The sequence below is a fragment of the Colobus angolensis genome, unplaced genomic scaffold (assembly GCF_000951035.1).
Source record: "Colobus angolensis palliatus isolate OR3802 unplaced genomic scaffold, Cang.pa_1.0 Scaffold6, whole genome shotgun sequence".
Taxonomy (NCBI): domain Eukaryota; kingdom Metazoa; phylum Chordata; class Mammalia; order Primates; family Cercopithecidae; genus Colobus; species Colobus angolensis.
Window position 1 is genome coordinate 17,547,138 of NW_012119598.1, and position 21,057 is coordinate 17,568,194.

General features: G+C 40.1%; 1 protein-coding gene across 2 annotated transcripts in view; it reads right to left on the bottom strand.

Annotated features, from left to right (window-relative positions):
- Positions 1-21,057, bottom strand: part of ATXN1 (ataxin 1) — a 454,497-nt gene that overhangs the window by 259,604 nt on the left and 173,836 nt on the right. For both annotated transcript variants that reach the window (XR_001004122.1, XR_001004121.1), the window contains one exon: positions 20,248-20,375. The gene's annotated coding sequence lies outside the window, so the exon portion shown is untranslated. The remainder of the gene's footprint in view (positions 1-20,247; positions 20,376-21,057) is intronic.

The window sequence follows — 21,057 nt, forward strand, 5'->3', positions numbered from 1 at the left end:
GAGATCCAGCCACTGCACTCCAGTCCGGGCGACAGAGCGCGACTCCGCCTCAAAAAAAAAAAAAAAAAAGAAGTTCTAACATCATATTATTACTTCCAGGAAATCAACCTTCTCCATAAAAATCAACAGTGTTTTTAAAGGAACGTTGAGGTTAAAAAAAATCAGAATGCCAATTTATTCATTTTTAAAAATAACAATAATCATAGTAATAATAATCATTTCCACATGAACCAGAAGGTCTCTGGGTAATGCTGGCTTTTAACCACAAACACACACATGCACACAAACAGAAACTGCCTTTGCTATTTGAACATTCCAGGAATCAAATGAAAACACTGCTCAAAAAATTTCCAGGTAAACCATGTTAATATCTAGGGTTAATAAAGTCTCTTTAAATGTTAATAAAGTCTCTCCATAAAATGTTCAGCCCTGAAGACACAAAACAAATGACAAAACATCATGTTTTATAACAGGTTACTATGGTCAATGGAGTATCAGCTATAAAACATAAACTTCTACTGAGGCAAGCACATTCGGCGAGTGTAAAATAGCCCACTGGGCCCAATTTCCATGAAGAGGTGCCAGCCCCATTTGGTATGTGCAGTCTACAAATGAATCCAAGCACTATCAGAACTGTTAACTCCATGACTCTGGCTGGTAGGGGGAGGGAAGGGCCTCGAAAAAGAGAGAAAAAGGATTTTTCACAATACTGGAAATTGAGAGCAGATTATAAAAGATTTAAGTTGAATAACAAGAATAAAGCTTTCATGTATCTCTATGTGAAAAAAATAGCCTAGAAATCTGTAAACGCCAACTTGTCATAAAACATAAATCCATAATACTTAATGATTTATAATCTACTCTTAACATTTCATGTTTTTGCATCCAGATATAAGAAATACAACGCCCTATTCTGTTTTTGCTTGGGTGAGGCTAAAAAACTCAGTACCACCATGTTTTTTTGTAGGGTCAAAGAGACGGCTAAGAGATCCCCCTTAATTAATAATTTTTGTTGGCATTTTACAACTCCGGATTTCCCTATACTCTTGTAGCATTGGACTAACTTCCAGCTACTCTCATAACATTGCTGTAATCTCAAACTCCTGAGCTCAAGTGATTCTCCTGCCTCAGCCTCCAGAGTAGCTGGACTACAAGCACATATCACCATGCCTAGCCAATTAAAAAACAAACAGGCCGGGCGTGGTGGCTCACGCCACTTTGGGAGGCCGCAGCAGGTGGATCACGAGGTCAGGAGATTGAGACCATCCTGGCTAACACCGTGAAACCCCACCTCTCCTAAAAATACAAAAAAAATTAGCCGGGCATGGTGGTGGGTGCCTGTAATTCCAGCTACTCGGGAGGCTGAGGCAGGAGAACCATTTGAATCCAGGAGGCAAAGGTTGCAGTGAGCCGAGATCACACCACTGCACTCTAGCCTGGGCAACAGAGCAAGACTCCATCTCAAAAACAACAACAACAACAACAACAACAACAACAACAAAAAACATTTTGTAGATGTGGGTTCTCACTATGTTGCCTAGGCTAGTCTCGAACTCCTGGCATCGTCTTTTATATGCTTTGGCATTCAATGCTTGGTAACAACCTGAGCATATTTAATTATAATGCCTCACTTTTAAATAGTACTCTACAGTTCATAAAGTGCTTTCTTTCACACTGATGTAGCTTTCCTTGTATTAAATCACAGCTTTGCAGTTCAATTTTTGCAAAACCCTTTCAAAGGTACTTGTCAATTAATGAAGATTAAACATAAAGGTGACCTGGAATCCATGAGGACAATCTGGGGGAAAATGACTGCCAACTGAAGATGGTAGAAAAAAACATGCCATTGAAATTATTCTCACAGTTTTGACAGTAGAGAAAAGTCATCAAAAGATACCACAAAATGCATAAAATTAAAGGGAAATGTTTCTTGCATGGGCTGCAGTACTGTTTTAAACAGAAGGGAAAGACCATTCAACATGACTGGTATTCACTCAATTTTAACTACAACTGGCATCAAAGTCTGAGCCCACGAGTGCAAGTCAGAATAACTTGCACTTATTCCGAAATAAATGTTTCTTTCCACTGCAAGGGTGCATGTACGAGGGGGGAACAAAGTATTCTTTTTAATATGGAAGCACATCACCCTGACAATCTAACTCTGACAAGCTTGCATAGTCCTAGGCATTCTATTTCTACCTCCTAACAGAACAGCATCAGCAACATTTGTGAACATATTCTGTCAGCTGCTCTGCTAACAATGAGACATTTTTACTTGTATATGGATAGTAAGTTCCCTGAGAAGGTGCATCTCCAGGACCCGTGTTCCACCTTTTTACTTTACAGTCTAATGTCAGCAAGAGCATTTTTGTGCACACATTACCCACGCACACAGCTTAGAAATAAACAAGGTTTGTAATCTGCAAATTGATTCTATGGAGCAAATAACTGACTCACCAGATATCTGTAAAAGCAAATATAAAATCCATGAATTGTGTTTCTGTATTGAAAAACCATAAAATGCTCAGGACCTCTATGTTAACAAAAGTATTTTGCTTCCATGTGTTAGATTTTTCCCTTATATGTGTAGAACACACACACAAAAGAGAATTATAAACGTCAGAGTTCTTTTAACCTTTACAAACCAACACAGTAATTATATTGCAAAGATATCTGACAACCCAGGGTGATACTAGAAAAGGATTCCTTCTGCGCCCCCTTCTTTTAAATAGTTCTCAATTTTTCTACAATTTATAGGCGGTCTGTGCAAAAGATTTTCATAGCCATGAGTCCTACTAAAGATACATTGGGAGATAAAATAAAATCACTATTCCGATTCACAAGAATATTTGAAACTCTGCCAAAGGGAATGTTTCTCCAAACATAAAGAGAGTATTAAATTTTAAGAGACAAGCTATCATCAAAATGAAGGCAGAGAGAAGTACACATAAGTCAACCTGACAAGCCCATATTGATAAAGCAGAGATAAAAGTTATCTCCAGGTTACATGCCCAGTACAGGCAGTTCTCAATTTATGAATGAGTTGTATATAGAAAGTTCATTTGTAAGTCATTTATTTGAAACTCCAAACACATTTTCTCAGAGGAACAGTATTATAAATAGTGCTTAGTTTTGCAGGAAGGCAAAAAAGAGCTATAAAGCTTATAATATAGACAAACTCTAGTACCATGAGCAGGAGACAGGAGGTGAAGAAATCAGGAGGAGGTAGGTGACTTACAAATGAACTTTCTTTTTTGGTGCCTGGAAACACCCAAAGTTGTGTGTTTTGTTTTGTTTTGTTTTTTCCTGGCATCTGCCTGCCTCTCCTATACTTCTCCCACTGTCTAAATGCTTCATCCCAGCCCATATAATAGAGCACCAAAATAATTTAAAATAGTTAACCTTTTTGCCCAAACTCCCCTTCCCGAGTCCAGTCATCCGGCAATCAAAGACTAATAAAGAGCTCAGTTCAGTAAAGACTTGTTTCTAGGTTTCGACAGCAGATCTAATCTTGAGACAGAGGAATGGGGACATGACCAAGCTATGAGTATACACACAAAGAATGAGTCATCTGGGAGGACTGGCTAATTTCAGGAATTTCCTCATAATTTAGTAATGGTAAACAAGAACAGGACCCAGCTCCTAAGAAATGCAGATGAATGAAGTAAAGTAGAAGCAGGTTCCTGACCAATAGGTATAGATCAAGGGCAGGGCTTCTATCCCACACCTGGTTTCTAGTGTCAGTATCTAGAAGGTTCCTTGTCTTTTCATGGGGAGCCACACATGACTGCCTGCTCTTCTTCCCATGAAGATAACATAAGGGACTGTCAGTTCAGACCCGGATGGTTTAAAAGATGAAGAGTCCCAGCCTGGTGTGGTGGTGGCTCATGCCTTTAATCCCAGCACTTTGGGAGGCCGAGTTGGGCAGATCACCTGAGGTCAGGACTTCGAGACCAGCCTGACCAACATGGCGAAATCCCATCACTACTAGAAATAAAAAATAAAAAAATTAGCCAGGCATGGTGGCGTGTGCCTGTAATCCTAGCTACTGGGGAGGCTGAGACAGGAGAATCCCTTGAACCCAGGAGGTGGAGGTTGTAGTGAGCCAAGTTCACACCACTGCACTCCAGCCTGGGTGACAGAGTGAGACTCTGTCTCAGAAAAAAAAAAAAAAATGAAGAGTTCTGATACATTGACTCAGTGGTCTCCTGCTGTTCCTGGGACAGAGATGTAATGCCCTGCAAATAACAGGGTACTCATGGCCAAATCTCGGGCGGGGCTGGGATGGGAGTAAAGATGATGTCAGCAAGGTACCCAGTTGTGGCAGAAACTCGTTAGTTGTTGAAAAAACAGTTTCCCTGTACTCCTTGGCATTCAGGCTGACAATTCTCTGCTTTACCTGCAGTTGACTATGTCCATGTGACTAAATTCTGGTCAAGGGAACATGGAAGGAAGTGGTGTATGCCAATACACCAACAAACCTCCCAGGAGACCACTCACTCTCTCTCTTCCCCACCTCTCTCTTCTGCCAGGTGCAGAAGATCCTTAGGGTCTCCCAACACGGAGAGAATTTCTGAGCCTTGAGGTGGAAGGACCCTGGGTCTGGGAATCACCACCATACAGACGCCCTCTCCAATTGTAGAACACCCCAAATTATCCATAACACCATCAAAAAAGGAACTGGTACTGTGTTCCACTCCCAAGAGTTGGGGTTCCTTGTTATTGCAACATCCTTGCCCACTGTACCATCACCTCTTTGTTGCATCTCAGGAAATGTCTTTTACATTCACCTGCCCTGGACAATCCACTAGGTTTGTTTGTCCTCAAATAAAATGGCCTCACACCGCTGAGATGTTATAATACTTCAAGTTTTTATAGGGCTTCTCCTTCCTTCACTGTGGTTGGTAAGTTTAACCCAAGAAAGCCCTCTTATTCCTTCTAATCCATTTGGGAAACTGAAGAAGGAAATGTGTTGAATCATTAACCTTACTTTGAGTGTCCTTGTGAGTCAACAGGGCTCTGGGTTCACCAGGGCTTCATCTATGAGTACAATTCAGAATTTTTTTGTGGGCCATTTTTCTCCTTCCCAGGAAGGTTTTTCCTATTATTTCCAGATTTCACAAATAGATTAGGGTCACAGAACTATGTATTCTGCCTAAGAAAACTAGGATCATATCACTTTTATAACTAAATCCATGGAAGTGACATCAAGTGAACTTTGTTGAAAACAGCTTGCTCACTTCATTCATTCACTATTCATTTATTCAGCTTACTTTTAATGGAAGAGGGGAGAAGAGACTGAAGACAGATGAAAGTGAAGAATGGAAATAAGTTGTAACCATTCCCCACGCCTAACTCTGTAAATATTCCCCTTATTCTATTCATAAGTTGTTAGAGGGTACAATAAAAACTAAGTTAAGATATAATTTGAAATGGAGTCTGTCTAATCCAAAACCCTAGCTTTCTACCCTTGCTCCTCGCACAGCGATTTTCTGAAGCTGTCCACCCTCATCACTTTGTTGCATCTCTAGAAAGATCCAGGGATTAAATAATTATGTGCTTCCTGTGTGGCATCCTAAGAATTAAGAGAAGTGACCTGTTTGACGCCTGTGTGCACCCTCTCTTTGACAAAGCATGGCTGATAGGTTTCTCAATCCTTGTGGAGCTCTGTTGAGGGTTACACAGCAATGATTCTGCCTGCCTTTACCTTGCAATTGCTATGAGAATAAATTCAAAATGGTTCCCGAGTTCAGCATGTGACTCCCACTTCTGCTGCCAAAAAAACAAGACAGCTATTGTATTGAATGCACTCTACTCATCAGGCACTCTGAGAACGAAGGTGACCTGGCTGGTATATATGGGTCTGTGGAAAGACAAAGTATTTTTATATAGAACCATTGACTACCATTACAATTTTGAAATATGTTCCCTATTAAAAAAACACTGAAGTCAATACATTAGTTTAAAAGGACATAAAAAGAGTCTTTATTCTGCCAATGTGAACATAGGTGCTTCCACAGCAAGCCCATAAAGGGAATCTAGAGGCTACTTCATGGAGTATTCTGCCATTGCCAATGTCCGCTCTACAAAAGATGTCATTCTTTTATATATTCTTTTATTTTATTTTATTTTTTCTAGAGACAGGGTCTTACTCTGCCACCCAGACTGGTGTGCAGTGGTGCAATCATGGCTCATTGTAGCCTTGAACTCCTGGGCTCAAGCAATCCTCCCACCTCAGCTTCCAGAGCAGCTAGGACTACAGACTCACACTATTACACTCAGCTAATTAAAAAAAAATTTTTTAAAGAGACAAAATCTTGTTCTGTCACCCAGGCTGGAGTGCAGTGATATGATCACAGTTCACTTCAGCCTCAAACTCCTAGACTCAAGTGATCCTGCTACATAAGCCTCCCAAGTAGCTAGGACTACAAGCTCATGCCACCATGCTCAGCTAAGTTTTAAAATTTTTTTTGTAGAGATAGGGTCTCACTATGTTGTCCAGGCTGGTCTCAAACTCCAGGCTTCAAGTGATCCTTCCACCTCAGCCTCCCAAAGTGTTGGGATTGCAGGGGTGAGCCACCACATTCAGCCTCTTTCTAAATTCTACAAAAAAAAACATGCATTCATATTATAACATGCAATGCTATGTAAGTCATGTTTTAGATATGCCATGGTCAGTTCCTATTCCATGGGGAGTTCTCAGCATCATAAAGGTATCTGAAGTTTAAGTCTACATGTAAAGGTGATGCTCAATGCTCAATTCCCAGACTAGAGCCAGAACTTCCACAATTTCACATTTTTAAGAATATCAAGCAACTTCCACTTACAATTAACTATAATAGGAGTTAATTTTCTCCTCAGTTGCCTATGGTCAATAAAATGTTTACTTAGCCTAATGACTGATACCAAAGAAGGTATAAGGACTCAACCGTTAAGAAACAATGATGTACAATGTTGACTGAGAAAAGGACGGAGATCTTCTAAGACCTTCAAAACATAAATCTGATTACTGCCACCCATAATCAAATATGTATGTCTAAGTCTTCCCCAGGTGAATACACCTGCGGTTCTGACCCTGAACCGATGCAAGGCCATACCTCGGTGAGGGCTAACAGGCTATAATTGCTGACAGGGAGGCTATCAGCTCGTCACAGAGATAAAAATATGGTTATCCTTGAGCGATAAGTGGAAATTTGTGAAATAAGTGACGAAAACAAGGGTATAAAGGCTACAGAAACCCTTTCCTACCTAACACAGAGTGAGATACAAGCCCGAGAGAAAACAAAAAGAACACAGCCAAAGCCAGCCAGAGCATGACGTGAGGGTGTGTCCACTAGGTCATATTATCTTCGTTGAAAAGACATGGTACCTGAAGATCAAGAGTTTGAGGTTTAAGCATGCATACACTTTTTTCTGTTTTTTTCTTCTATAAAGTTCAGTGTACTTTTGTGGCATTTTAACTTTCAATTTTGGTACCTTGCGAACACAACATCCTCTACCTTGGCAGAGTTAAGCGGGGCATGAATGGCCTTTTCCAAAGTAGAATGGTGATTTAATAGTTTTTATGTGTAAGTATGGTTCAACAGTAGACCCAACATTTTTATCAAGAGGACAGAAGTGTCAATTTGAAAGATGTTCTAACACTGTTCATGGCTACTGCTAGGACCAGAGTACAACAATCCTTCCCTTCTCTTTATGTGGACAGCAGGGACTCCTTAAGTAGGCTGACCTGGCCATTCATTCAGTCCAGCCACAGGCTTTCTGGTCCACATTCCAGTGTAGGCAGACGCTGTGTTGACGCTCTTTTTAATCCTCCTTCCTCACCTAGAATACATTATTCTTCTATGGAGGCATGCAAATATCTGCTGAATGGATTATTTCAGTTATGGACACCAATACCCAGAAATCATCTTTGACTCCTTCCTCTCCATTCTCCAAATTCATCAATTACTAAGTTATATTATTTTACCCCTTCAAATGTCTTTGAATATGTTGCCCCCTTTTCCTTTCCTGTCATCCTCCCAACACCCTCAAATGAATAAGTTCTCATTACCTATTATTAATTCCTGACTCACCTGCCCCCTGTCTCTCCCAACTCTGGCCACCCTACATACATTGGCACTCATTTCAGATAGATACACATCAACTCACCGAGCCCCTTCCCTAAACAAGAACTGGGAACTCTGTGTCACCTGCTGCATTAACTTCACACTCCTCCGCCAGGTCTTAGTGACCTTTAGCTCTGTCGTCCCCACAGCCGTCAAATTCTCTTTCATACCGATCTCCAGCAATGCACACAGAACTCCGCTGGCCCCTCCAACATATCCCACGCAGACCATCTGTGTCCCTTCCTCATGCTTTTGTCCCTGCTGCCACTGTGCCTAGAAAGACCCCTCAGTTTCCTCCACCTATCATCGCTACACATCCTGTTAAGGTCCCTGTCAGGTTTTGCTTCTCATAGGAAGTTCTTCCTGGAGACTCCAATCCCCAGCCATTTCTCATTCCTCCTCTGAACCTAACACTGGCACCCCATTACAAATTCTTAGTTGTCTATTGTCATGGATTGCTCTATAATTGCTTCCTGGGGATTAGTATTTTGCCCTCCGCTAGATTTTTGGTTTTGTTTTTTTGATGGAGTCTCATTCTGTCACCCAGGCTGGAGTGCAGTGGCCAGATCTCGGCTCACTGCAACCTCCACCTTCTGGGTTCAAGCAATTCTCTTGCCTCAGCCTCCCAAGTAGCTGGGATTACAGGTACACACCACCACGCCCGGCTAATTTTTTTTTTTTTTTTTTGAGATGGAGTCTCGCTCTGCCCAGGTTGGCATGCAGTGGCACGATCTCAGCTCACTGCAACCTCTGTCTCCTGGGTTCAAGTGCTTCTCCTGCCTCAGCCTCCCGAGTAGCTAGGATTACAGGCATGTGCCACAATATGCAGCTAATTTTATTTGTATTTTTAGTAGAGATGGGGTTTCTTCATGTTGGTCAGGCTGGTCTCAAACTCCCGACCTCAGGTGATCTGCCCGCCTCAGCCTCTCAAAGTGTTGTAATTATAGGCAAGAGCCACCGTGCCCGGCCTAATTTTTGTAATTTTAGTAGAGACAGGGTTTCACCATGCTGGCCAGGTTTCGATCTCCTGACCTCAAGTGATCTGCCCGCCTCAGCCAACCAAAGTGTCAACTAGATTTTTTTGAAGATAATTTTAGATTTACAGAAAGTGGCAAAAAAAGTACAGAGCTCCCTTGTACCTTCCACCCCGTTTCCCCCTATGTTAACAGCTTACAAAACCATAGAACCATGATCAAAACTAGAAAGTTAACCTGGGTCACGACTACTCAACAAACCATAAGATGTATTAGGATTTTACCAGTTTTTGCACCAAACAGGCTTTTTTTTTTTTTTTTCCTGTTTCAGGATCCTATTTAGAATTTTATGTGGTCATATTTCTTTAGTTTCATCTAATCTGTGACAGTTCCTGAATCCTTCCTTAAAGACCTTGACAATTTTAAGGGGAGGGGTCAGTTAGTTTCTAGAATGTCCTTCCATTTGGGTTTGTCTGCTATTTTCTCTTGATTAGAGTGAGATTATGTCTTTTCAGGGAGGATATCAGAGATGACATGCCCTTCTCAGTGGGACACACGATGTCAATATGTATCACTGGTGACATTAACCTTGATCACTCAGTTAAGGTGATGTCTGCCAGGGTTCTTCACTGTAAACTTTTATTTTTCTCTTTGTAATTACTAAATGTTTGGGGGAGGGATATTTTGAAATTCCGCAAATTTCCTGTTTCTGCATATACTTTTGCCCACTCATTCTAATCCATCTAATCTACATCTGCCCATCTAATGCACCCTCACCATCGGTGGAACTTTCCTGTGGCAATTCTTACTATGAGTTCTAATGATGTTTTCATACTCCTTCCTTCCTCGTTTGTTTATTACTGAAATTCTGCTGTAGGGAAGAGTCATCCCTTTTCCCTTATTTATTTATTCATTGGACTCAATGGATATTTTATTCTTTTCCAGCATTTATTTCCTTACTCAGTTATTCTAAGCTGTAGCTAGATATTCTACCACTTCAGAGCAGACACGGCCACGTTGTGTCCTGTGTTACAGGCTGCCCCTCATGTCTAAGACAAGGACAGGCACACAGTGGGTGTTCGGCTCATTTGTTCATTTATTTGACAAATTATGTTGAGGGCCTTGTGTTAGGTGTTAGAGTTACAATAAATAAAACAATTCCTCTTTTTGAGTGGTTTACAGCTTAGTTAGCAGAGACCTACAGGCACAACTGCAAGTCCTTGTTAAAAATATTAGGCAAGTACAGCAATGGCCCAGAAGAAAATATAGTCAACTCTACCTGGAGAAAAAGGGGTGTGGCAATTGTAGGCAGGAAAGACCTCCTTAAGACCAAGCAGCATCCTGCTTCCCTTCTCTTGTACTGCTTGCTCTATAAAAATCAATGGGCATATAAAATATCTAGAGACGCACGCCATCACGCAGTTAGCAGGTACTCCAAGCCCCTGAATCTTCTAAACTAATTCCCCAAATCAAACCTCAAGGGCACACTATTTAGGAAGATTTAAAGTAATAAACTCAGACTCTTTATATAGTGACTATGTGCTTTTCTAGGAAAATTGGAAACAGCTAAGGTAAAAAAAAAAAAAAAAATCTGAAAAGCCATTTGTCTTAATCCAGTCTTCAAATCCAATTTCATTGTTTTTATTCCTTCACAGGGAATAATGAAGAGCAAATAAGAAATATCATCAGTCAAAGATGGACTCCCCAAGTCTCTTTACTTAATTCAATTTGCTTGTACTGCTCTTACAGTAGTTTCCAAACAAAGCTGTTCTTTTCTACATATGATAGTTCAGCCCTGTTCATGTCCTCAGGAATAATAAACAAACAGTGGGGGCACATCTTCTCCCACAAATTACACTCTGCAACATTCTTCATCCAGAGGATTTTCAATTCCAAGCAAGCAAAGACACAAGGAAAATACACTGCCTTATTACAAGAACTGCACACAATAGAGAATCTGTATTCAGACACTTACTGACACTTAAACCTGTTAATATGTAACTCCTACTATTGTTCTAAAGGATGAATAAGCAAACTCTCCTGCATACACAATGTTACATCATGCGCTTTAATTATAATAGTAAATACTGCCGAAAGGAATTTTGCTTTCACTGTTTCATATCAACCCTTCTAATTAATGTCAATGTGTCTTTTCCATGTAAGAGAGCATAGAGCAGAGGCACATATGTGTTGTCTTTGCATATCTGCCCAAACGCACACATATTCATGAATGCACATACAAATAAGCTCTTATGCACACAGATTCACTCCCATGTTCGCATGCATTTATAAACACAGCTGGCCCCACCCCTGAGCATGCATGGAGTATACACAAACAGCAAACAGGCCAGTTGACTTCCTTTCGTTAACTTTTATAGGAGATTCAGATAAAAAGCTAAAAAAAGACAAGTAGACACTTCATGGAGCCTGTGATTAAGAGAGAAGCTAATGAGACAGATGGGCTGATGCATAAAGGGAACTTCAGCACACCAGCCCACACTCAGTAAAGATTTACCGCGCTCCACCGTCTCCATTTCAAGTCTTCATCACATATGCTACTTACGTTACTCTTGTCTCCAGACCACAGACACTCCCCACTTTTCTCTGCCCAGACCTCCCTAAATTAGGATTATTAAATGGCACAAGATAGCAGTCTTCTGCTTTAATGCTGTTATTCAAGGTTTACTCGCAGGCAATATTTACTATAAAATCATGTGGTTTGGCCAGGCATGGTGGCTCATGTCGGCAATCCCAGCACTTTGGGAGGCCGAGGAGGGTGGATCACCTGAGGTCAGGAGTTCGAGACCAGCCTGGCCAACATAGTGAAATCTCATCTCTACTAAAAATACAAAAATTAGCCAGGTGCGGTGGTACACACCTGTATTCCCAGCTACTTGGGAGGCTGAGGCGAAAGGATTGCTTGAACTTGGGAGGCAGAGGTTGCAGTGAGCCAAGATCATGCCATTGCACTCCAGCTTGGGCAACAGAGCAAGACTCTGTCTCAAAAAAAAAAAAAAAAAAAAGGAAAAAAAAATCATGTGGTTTACAGCTTAACAGAGAGTGGACAATTCTGTTACAGGGCTCACCAGAATATTTTTGGAAAAATTCTGTAAACATAGAAGAATTTCTGGGCCAGAAAAATGAGGAGCAAAAAAAATAATTCATATGAATTTTTAAATTTTTATACAATAGATTTTGCCTCTGATATGATTGGTTCTCTAAGCTATTTCCATGTGATTACTGTCTCTAAGAGCTCACTCCATGCCATAAGAAACTGCAGAGTTATAGAAATAGCACATGTAGAGGGCTCTACAATTTACAAAACATTTTCAATGCATTATCTCATTTGATCACCACAATACCCCTGTGAGACAGATATTATAATTATCTCTATTTTATAAAGATGGGGGGAAACCCTCAGATTTGGAGTGATTTCCCTAAGGTCACAAAGCTGGTAAGTTGCAGAACTGAGATTCAAAACTAGAATTTCTGATATTGTATCTCATTTTCTCCCACTACATTAATTTTATTAAATTTTTCTTGAATTCATTTTTGGTTCTATTCTGTAATAGTAGACTATAAATTCTGCTCATTACATAAATATTTTATGTGCTTCTAAATGAAACTAACTCTTTAATCCCTAAATGTTTTTGGTAACGTTCTCTTTTCTGGTTAAACTAAAATGCCCAGGTTCCTTTATCATCTGCTTTCTTCATTCCCTGCAATCTTCCATTTGAGAGATCCGATGTTCCATTATCTGAAGATCTGATGATTTCTAACTATGCTGACAAATCTTCCTTTTGCTTTTTAAAAACTGTTGCTGCACATATTGCTCAGTAGCTTTCAATTTTATCCACCATGACTTCCACGCTCACATCCTAATATTTATCACAATGGCTACCCCATTCCAGAAAATCTGAAGAGTTCTACATTTGTATTCAACCACATTTACTTCTCGAATCTTCCTTCTCGGTGACTGTTACTACCAAGATCCTGGAATTAAACAGAAGAGTTTTCCTTTCTGGTCAGTCAGTCATCCTTCCAGAGCCAGCCCAACGGGTGCTTTAACATCACTCATTTTCAGCTGAGTACTTTCTGATGTTATAAAATGCTTACCTACGATACTATCTTATGCAGGGGGCAAAAGGAAGAGGTAGCTTTAAAAAGATCCGTTTATGTGCCAACACAGCCTGGTAACTATAGACTAGTAGGAAAAAGAGGAAAAAAAATCACAAGATGATAGCTCAATGGGACATCAGACAAGCCCCCCTTTTTGGGGTATGTGTAGGGGATTCTTGACTATGGTCACTATATTCCAGCAGTGACACAAGTTAGAGGTTCTGGGGCTGAAGTCCACATTGTCTAAACAGGAGAGTCAGACTTTGGGGCAAACAATCCTCCCGTCTTATTGCCCAATTCCACTTTCCCTGCCGTTTTAATGGGATTATTTTGGAATCTGCTATTTCTGTCTCACTCCTTTTCCCAAAACTGTCATATAAGTACTGCAGCTCGACTACTTCACAGCTGCCAAATTTCACTCCAGAGATGGCTGTATTTCAGTGGCAAGTGAAGTGATGATCCCTCTGTGTCATCGAAATACTCAGTTAAGGGGTTAAGCATCTGGCAGAGGGTTGCCTTTGTGCATGAACGGAGTGCTTTTGTTTTGGTTTGTTTTACTGTCTACCCTGGAGAAGGAGGTCATTAGCTCCACCTGAGCATGATGGAAGACACACACCAAAAAAAACTCTACACAGCTACTAAAATGCACGGGGAAAACACAAACAGTGACTACTTTTCATAGGTTCTTTTCCACAGGGACTTCAAAGTCTTAAAGCATCAAGGTTGCAAAATGATGGTAATTTTTAGAGGTGGAAGAAACCTCTGAGAACAAACCACTCATGTTACAGATGGGGAACTCGGAAGCACAGGGTCACTGAGTATCTTGTTCAAAGTCCCCCTGATTCATTCCCAAGTCCAAGGGCGTTTCGCTTGAATTTTGAATTTGGCTTTATCTGCAGACACACTCAGAGTATCACATCTCTGTCAGTCAAGTCAAGCACAGACCCAGCTTCTAGCACATGGCATCAGCATTGAGTTTCTTGTTTTGTTTGGGTATGTTTATTTGTTTAGGTACTCAGGAAAACCATCAGGAAAAAAACAGGGTGTTGAATAGAAGGGGAACAGAACACAGTAGATACAGCAGCAACAAATGTTTATTGGGCATTGACTATGTGCCAGGCCAGGCATTGTTCTCAGGTTTATATGTATACAATTCTCACAGTGCTCTGTGGCTCCCATTTTAAAGAGAGAGAGAGAGAGAGAAAGAGAAGAATGATTATTTAGGAAGAGAAAACAAGAGAGACAGAATATAATTGCCAACTAAAAAAAAACTACCTTCCCAAATTTTACTAAAACATTCAGCAAAAATCTAAAAAAATACCAGTGATATACTTGTCACTTATTCTGAAGAGATGATCCTTCTTAATACTACTTGGCATATAGCTGTTTCTTGCTAATAAAAAAAAAAAGTACTTCCAAGATGTTCTGTATATTATTTCCAAATCTTACAACAGTTGTTTCAACAATCAGTGAATGAACGATTCACTACTGAACACTGATGAAATGAGAAGCACTAATGATATTCAGGGAGCACAGGTCTTGAGTTAGGGAGAAAAGGAACTGAATGTTCATTTTCTCTTCCACCTCTAAAGACTATAACGTTAAAAGCTCTCATATCTCACATTCCTGAACTTAGAAAACATATTTAAATGCTTCATTTCATTTGATAACCTCTAAGAGAAAAAAAACAGTGATTTGAAAAGTACCATAGAATACTGTCATTTTGATAAAGCTACATGAAAGTTGGATTTCTACCTCCAGTTTTGCCCACACTTTGAGTAGTATGGTTTGCCAACATTGAAGGCAGCATTAGTGTACCAGGGGAAGGTCTGAGGAGCAGTCTGCTTTAGGGTAGCAATAAGAAAGACAAAATTGTAAGCTTTGATATCAACCATTTTCTAATGGGTTTTAAGAGTAAACGCAGATGACAGAATAGTCTACCTTATTTCATGAGAGGTATTACAATTATGTGAATATTTCCATACTGACACCAGAAATCATATTATTTATAAAACTTTCAAAGAATAAAATGCTTCATACGGAAGCCTGGTAAGTTATTTTAAAACTCTAAAGTACTCCAAAATAGTTTAAAACCTATGCCTACACATAAAACACAATATACTCTTGAATCTTTGACCCTACATTTTTCATTTTTCCTAAAAAATTCATTAAATGTCTCAAAATAATGCCTTTCCCCAAACTGCCTATGCATTATGGAGGCTATCTACAGATTGAAGGAAGGCTGGGAGAACAGGGAAGGGCATATTTATGCTGAAAGATAAATTTTGGGGAAGTCTGTATTTTAAATACTTAGTATCAGTAGGAGTTTCTTAACCTTAGAGATGTACATTTCAACCTTTTGCCTTTTCCTTTTCAACCTTATGATATAGATGTAGTCGAAGGGTTGAGGGGATTCACATCCCTACAGTTTTTCTTGTTGTGTTTCTGTAGGATAAAGGAAACATTTCCGAAGAGCTGAGGGGCGGGGTGGGTTACATATGGTGCCTGAAGGGGAAAAGACCCCAGGTTCCAGAATGCACTGTGTGTGTGTGTGTGTGTGTGTGTGTGTGTTGGATAGGTGTGAGTGGATGGGGAGTAGGGGATGAAACAGACAACCAAACTGGACATGTTAAAGAAAGAAGAAAACATCTGGGTAGAGTACGTGGTGGATGGTTGAGGCCCCGAAGAGAGCAGTTGACCAGGGAGGCATAAGATAGAGAAAAAGGTTCGTCAAAGACAGTAAATCCAAAGCTAAAAATGCAGCCTTTACCAAACACAGGTCAAGGCCTAAGGAGATAAAAGAAATCTCTGAGCAGATCCTGTTATTTAAGAGACCACTAAAAGCACCCAGGAATGTAGGGAGGAAGGTAAGAAGAACCACAATCCCACAAACAATGCTGAGTGGAAGGGTACCAAACAGTAAAGAGGTCAAGATGTGACAAATGGAGGGGCTGTTATTTAGATCTGGAAACTAAAATCTGTTTAAAGTGAACTAAAGAAAGTTAATTATGCATGTACACAAAAGGTAGGATTAATTATATAATTAATCTCACTCTCTGAGATGAATTATAATGGGTAAAATAAGAAAAAGGATACGGTTAGTAAGAGAATAAGGTACATGTATTCTGATGAACCTCAATGCTTCCCTTGGGTGGTTAAAAAAATCACCATACTGTGATAAAGACAGGGTGACATCCACCTTTCTAACATGTTTGTATAGTTATAAAAAGTAAAAGACTCATTTCACGATTTCTTAAGGATACGGACTGTCAATAAGATGTATCATTTACATTACCTAAATTGAGAGATCAGTAGTCCTACGATCTTTCCCGGCCCCAGCATGTGCATTCGAGGGGCATTTGACAGTATGCTTCTCTTTTTACCTTCTTCATTTCCCAACCTGGCCCAGCTGTCAACAATCACAACCTCACTGTCAGTCCCCGACTATTCTCTGGTTCTTTCTGTTCTATACCTTCCAGATCAACAGGTCTTTCTCCAGTTTCCAATTTCAGATGCACTCCATACCTCTTTTTAGAATGGTCCAGTTCATCTCCCCTATTCACCCAAACCAGTTACGATGGTGTTGACTATATCTCCCTGAGGACTGTAAACTCTATTAGGGCCAGTCTCATATGTCTACCTTGTTTTCCTCCATTATCTTCAGTGAACCGCCCTATACTGGAACATAGCGGCCCCTAAAAAGGCCTTTGCTAAATTAATAAATGAGTGATGAATGACTGAATGGGATTAAAATTAAAGACCTTGTCTCAGTTTCTCACAACTCAAAAGTTGTGCTTTAACTTTGTGCTGGCAAAATCCTAAGGCACTCCAAAGTCTCCATGGGACTTTGCGAACTGAGATTTCAACAATGATTCTGCCTGGTCTTGCAGATAGGTCTTGTACGTGAATGCAAAAATGGTTTGGGCAACCATGTGTAGTATATGGAAACAACCAAAACCTGCTAACCACAGATCTGAGGTTGCAGCACAATTAATATGGTTAAGTATTTCCCACTCTCCTGCCTCCCTAGAGAAATTTATTCTGGTAAGCCCTTGACAGCCAACACGTCTGCATTTCTGCACACCAGTCAGCGATCCACAGCAAGAGAATCCTTTCTTCCTCTCTGAGTCTCTATTGATTTTGTAGTTGGGAGGAAGCTAAGTGCTATTCAAATACCAAATGTTCCATATGGTAGTGTTATTACCATTCCCACTACCATTACATGAGGCCCTCTACCTACACTCACAAAGTGCCTCATCAGAATCTGGCAGAACATTATGAACTCTTTTCCTGACCTATATTTGCGAACACATTTGTTGTCCTCTCTCCCTCTATGAACTGATTAATTTTGTTGAAATAATATACATGGGTGTATAAATCTAAGTTTTGTTTTCTTATTCATCCTCATAGTCACTTACAGGGGAATGATTTATGACATATTAAGGAGGTATTCTTAAGCTAACATGCCTTAATTAGAAATTCAGATATTCCTCTTCTGCTGAGAAATACAGAGCTGTTCAAATTAGACCAGAAATGAGGGCCAAAATGAATGCAGCCTCTATATACACAAGCTCATTGCAGGGTAACCAGTGAAAGGCAGAGGCTGAAGACACACAAGTCATTCTGTTTGTCTCCTTCATGCTAAATGATTCTTTGACCGCTTTTGCTTTCACTTTTCAACGTTATGATGGAGCCAAAGGGTCAAGAGATTCACAACCCTATAGTCTTCCCCTTCCTTCATCTGTAGGATAAAGCATGCATTTCCTAAGAGCTGGGTGTAGGGGTCTCTTCATCTACCTTCTCTTTCATTTATTTAGTGAAATGAAGCTTATTTAGTAATGACGGAAAGAGATGAGCCAACTAGGGCAGCTCACATATGGTGCCAGACGGTGAGGGACTCTCTCTGTGCCCAAGGCACTTGCTGTACCACAGGAACTAGGCAGCCCCGGGTGGGAAGGAAGTTCTGCTCTCAACCAACGGCTGCTCCAAGGGTGCCCCCAGCCAGGTGATCCAGACAGCCATGGTTTCAAAGCTCAGTGAAAAATGGGTGTCTGACTTGAAGACTTCAATCAGGCAGTCTCTCCAGGACTGGGATTACTCCACTAATACAAATTAAAGCCATTCAGAAGTATGCTAAACCCTTTTTTAGATACTAGAGGAGGATGACAAGAGGGAGGAAAAAGACGCAAAGTAATTTTGCAAGATTAGGATTATACTGTGGTTTATGCCAATACCTTACATTTGTTTACTTCTATATTGATCATTTTCTCAAATGATTAAATACTCCTGAAATAGGAGCTTTAACGATTTTAAACATTCATATATATTATTTGCAGCAACACCCAAGGGAGAAGGGTACTATTATTATCCGAATTTTACATGCAAAGTGACTTGCCCAATGTCACACTTCGAAAAAACAGCAGAGCTGGAATTTGAGCCCAGGCAGCCTGAAGCTTGCAGTCTTATCTACTGTGAGCTACAGCTTTTCCATCATATGGCACTAACATAGTTATATTTAATCATGTTCCCAATATTGGACATATACACACACACACACACACACACACACACACACACACACACACATACAGGCACATACATATTTTTAAACTAATGAGCAGTATAACTTCAGATACACGTCTAATAAAGATTTTTTTATTAAATACCTTTTTACTCTTTTTAAGAAATGAAACATTATGCTTTCCACTGAAAAATGATTGCTATCTAGTGATTTCATAGTTGTCTAAAAATACTTGGCCAGAAAGGAAGAACTTAAAATTCCCTAGGACCCTTCCACTCCTTCTGGATTTAATATTATTTCTGAAATGTTGAAATCTGGTAAGTTTCAAGGATGCTACTGTCTAATGGAGGAAGGTTCTACAAAACAGTACAATTTACTTACAAATGACCCCCCCACCCCAAAACCCAAAATACATGGAAACACCATTTTGCATAATCAGTCAGCAAAAACTCCTTTTGTTTTAAAAATTCCCAGCATTGGAAAATTGTATTAAGTAGACACTCTCATAAACTGCCTCTGGAAACACAAACTGGTATGACTTTACTGGAAAGTAATTTGGGAACAAGTTACCAAAAGCCATAAAACTTGAAAACTCTTACATTTACCAGTATGCCACTAAGAAATTAGCCTAAGGAAATAATTTGTAATGGGAACTAACACAGAGCTATAAGAATATTTTTGGCACCATTAAAGCAATAAAATGGCTGGGCATGGTGGCTCACGCCTGTAATCCCAGCACTTTGGGAGGCTGAAGTGGGAGGACTGCTTGAGGTCACGAGTTTGAGACCAGCCTGGGCAACATGGCAAAGCCCCTTCACTATAAAAAAAAAAAAAAAATACAAAAGTTAGCCAGGTGTGGTGGCATGCACCTGTAATCCCAGCTATTAATACTTGGGAGGGTGAGGTGGGAGGGTCACTTGAGCCCTGGAGGCAGAGGTTGCAGTGAGCCAAAATCATGCCACTGCACTCCAGCCTGGGTGACAGAATGAGACCCTGTCTCAAGAAAATAAAAAGGCAAAAAATTAGAAATGACTAACTGTCCAGTTAGAAGGGATATAAATTAAATAAATTTTAGAATATTTACTCAATGGTATACTATACAATCATTAATAATTATACTGTAGAAAAATATCTGTTGCTATGAAAGATGTTCAGAATTACATTGTTAAGAGGAACAATACTCTTAATAATCTCTAGTACTTCTACAACCTCTACTACCATTTGATGTTCGTCTCTCCAGGTGAATTTATAAACACTGCCTTCAGAATTATTAGCAATGCTTTGTCATCTATCCTAACTAGTGACCTCAAAATAAGTAGAAGTTACTTCGTTTCCCACAAAAAAGCAAGGGTTCCATTTTTATAAAAGAGACAGTAGGGAGAAATGGGGTCTACATGAATAGATACATATTTATGTTGTATGCGTATGTTTGTGTAACCAGGTATGTATATACCCCCACCACTATCTTGGGGAGTTTACAACTCAGTGATAATTATATTCCTTTAAAGATTTTGGAGATGTTTACCTGTACCATGTGCTTTCATCACAATGGAGAAGCATAAGCTATCAGTTCCTTGCAGCGGATCTTTTCACGAAGATTTTGCTTGGGTAGAAAGGGTGGCAGTGGAGAATCTCAATGTAAAATGCCTAGACCTGTAATTATAAAAACAGTATTTCCACTGAGTTAGGCAGCTTCTGTGGTCTTCATTCACATTTGCTGATGTCACAGAAACGGGAAACATCATATTGCATAATCTCTCTCACACACACATGCACACGCACAAGCGTGCACACACACACACACACGATTTTTAAATCACAATGTCAAAAACTCAGCAGGCAGAGACACCGCAGGTTCCTATCCCCAGAGATGAGTGGGTTCTGGCCAAGGGTTGCTTCCCACCCCGTCTCCTCACCTTAGGGACACCACTATCAAAATAACCCTCTTCCTGCCCCTCCTTCTCTACTTAATGATTCTAAGATTTCTAAGAAATAAAAAGCAGTCAGTTCTTCACAGAAAATGTCAGAAACAATGCTGAATTTGATGCTCTCTTTCTCTAAGACACCTTCTAGCCACAAAATTATGCAAATTCAGTGCATGTATTTACCATTCTGGCCTGACTTTCACTTTTGAAACTACACATGCCTCTTCGTTAATAACTCAGTTAAGACACGGTATCAGCGATGGCCAAGGTCATCACGAACATTGATTAAACATTTACTATGTTCTGGGCCCTGGGCTAAGGGTTTTACACACATTGCCCCACTCCATTGCAGTCTGTGGGGTGGCCAGGAATCATGATTACCTCTGCATTATTGACAAGAAAACTGAGAG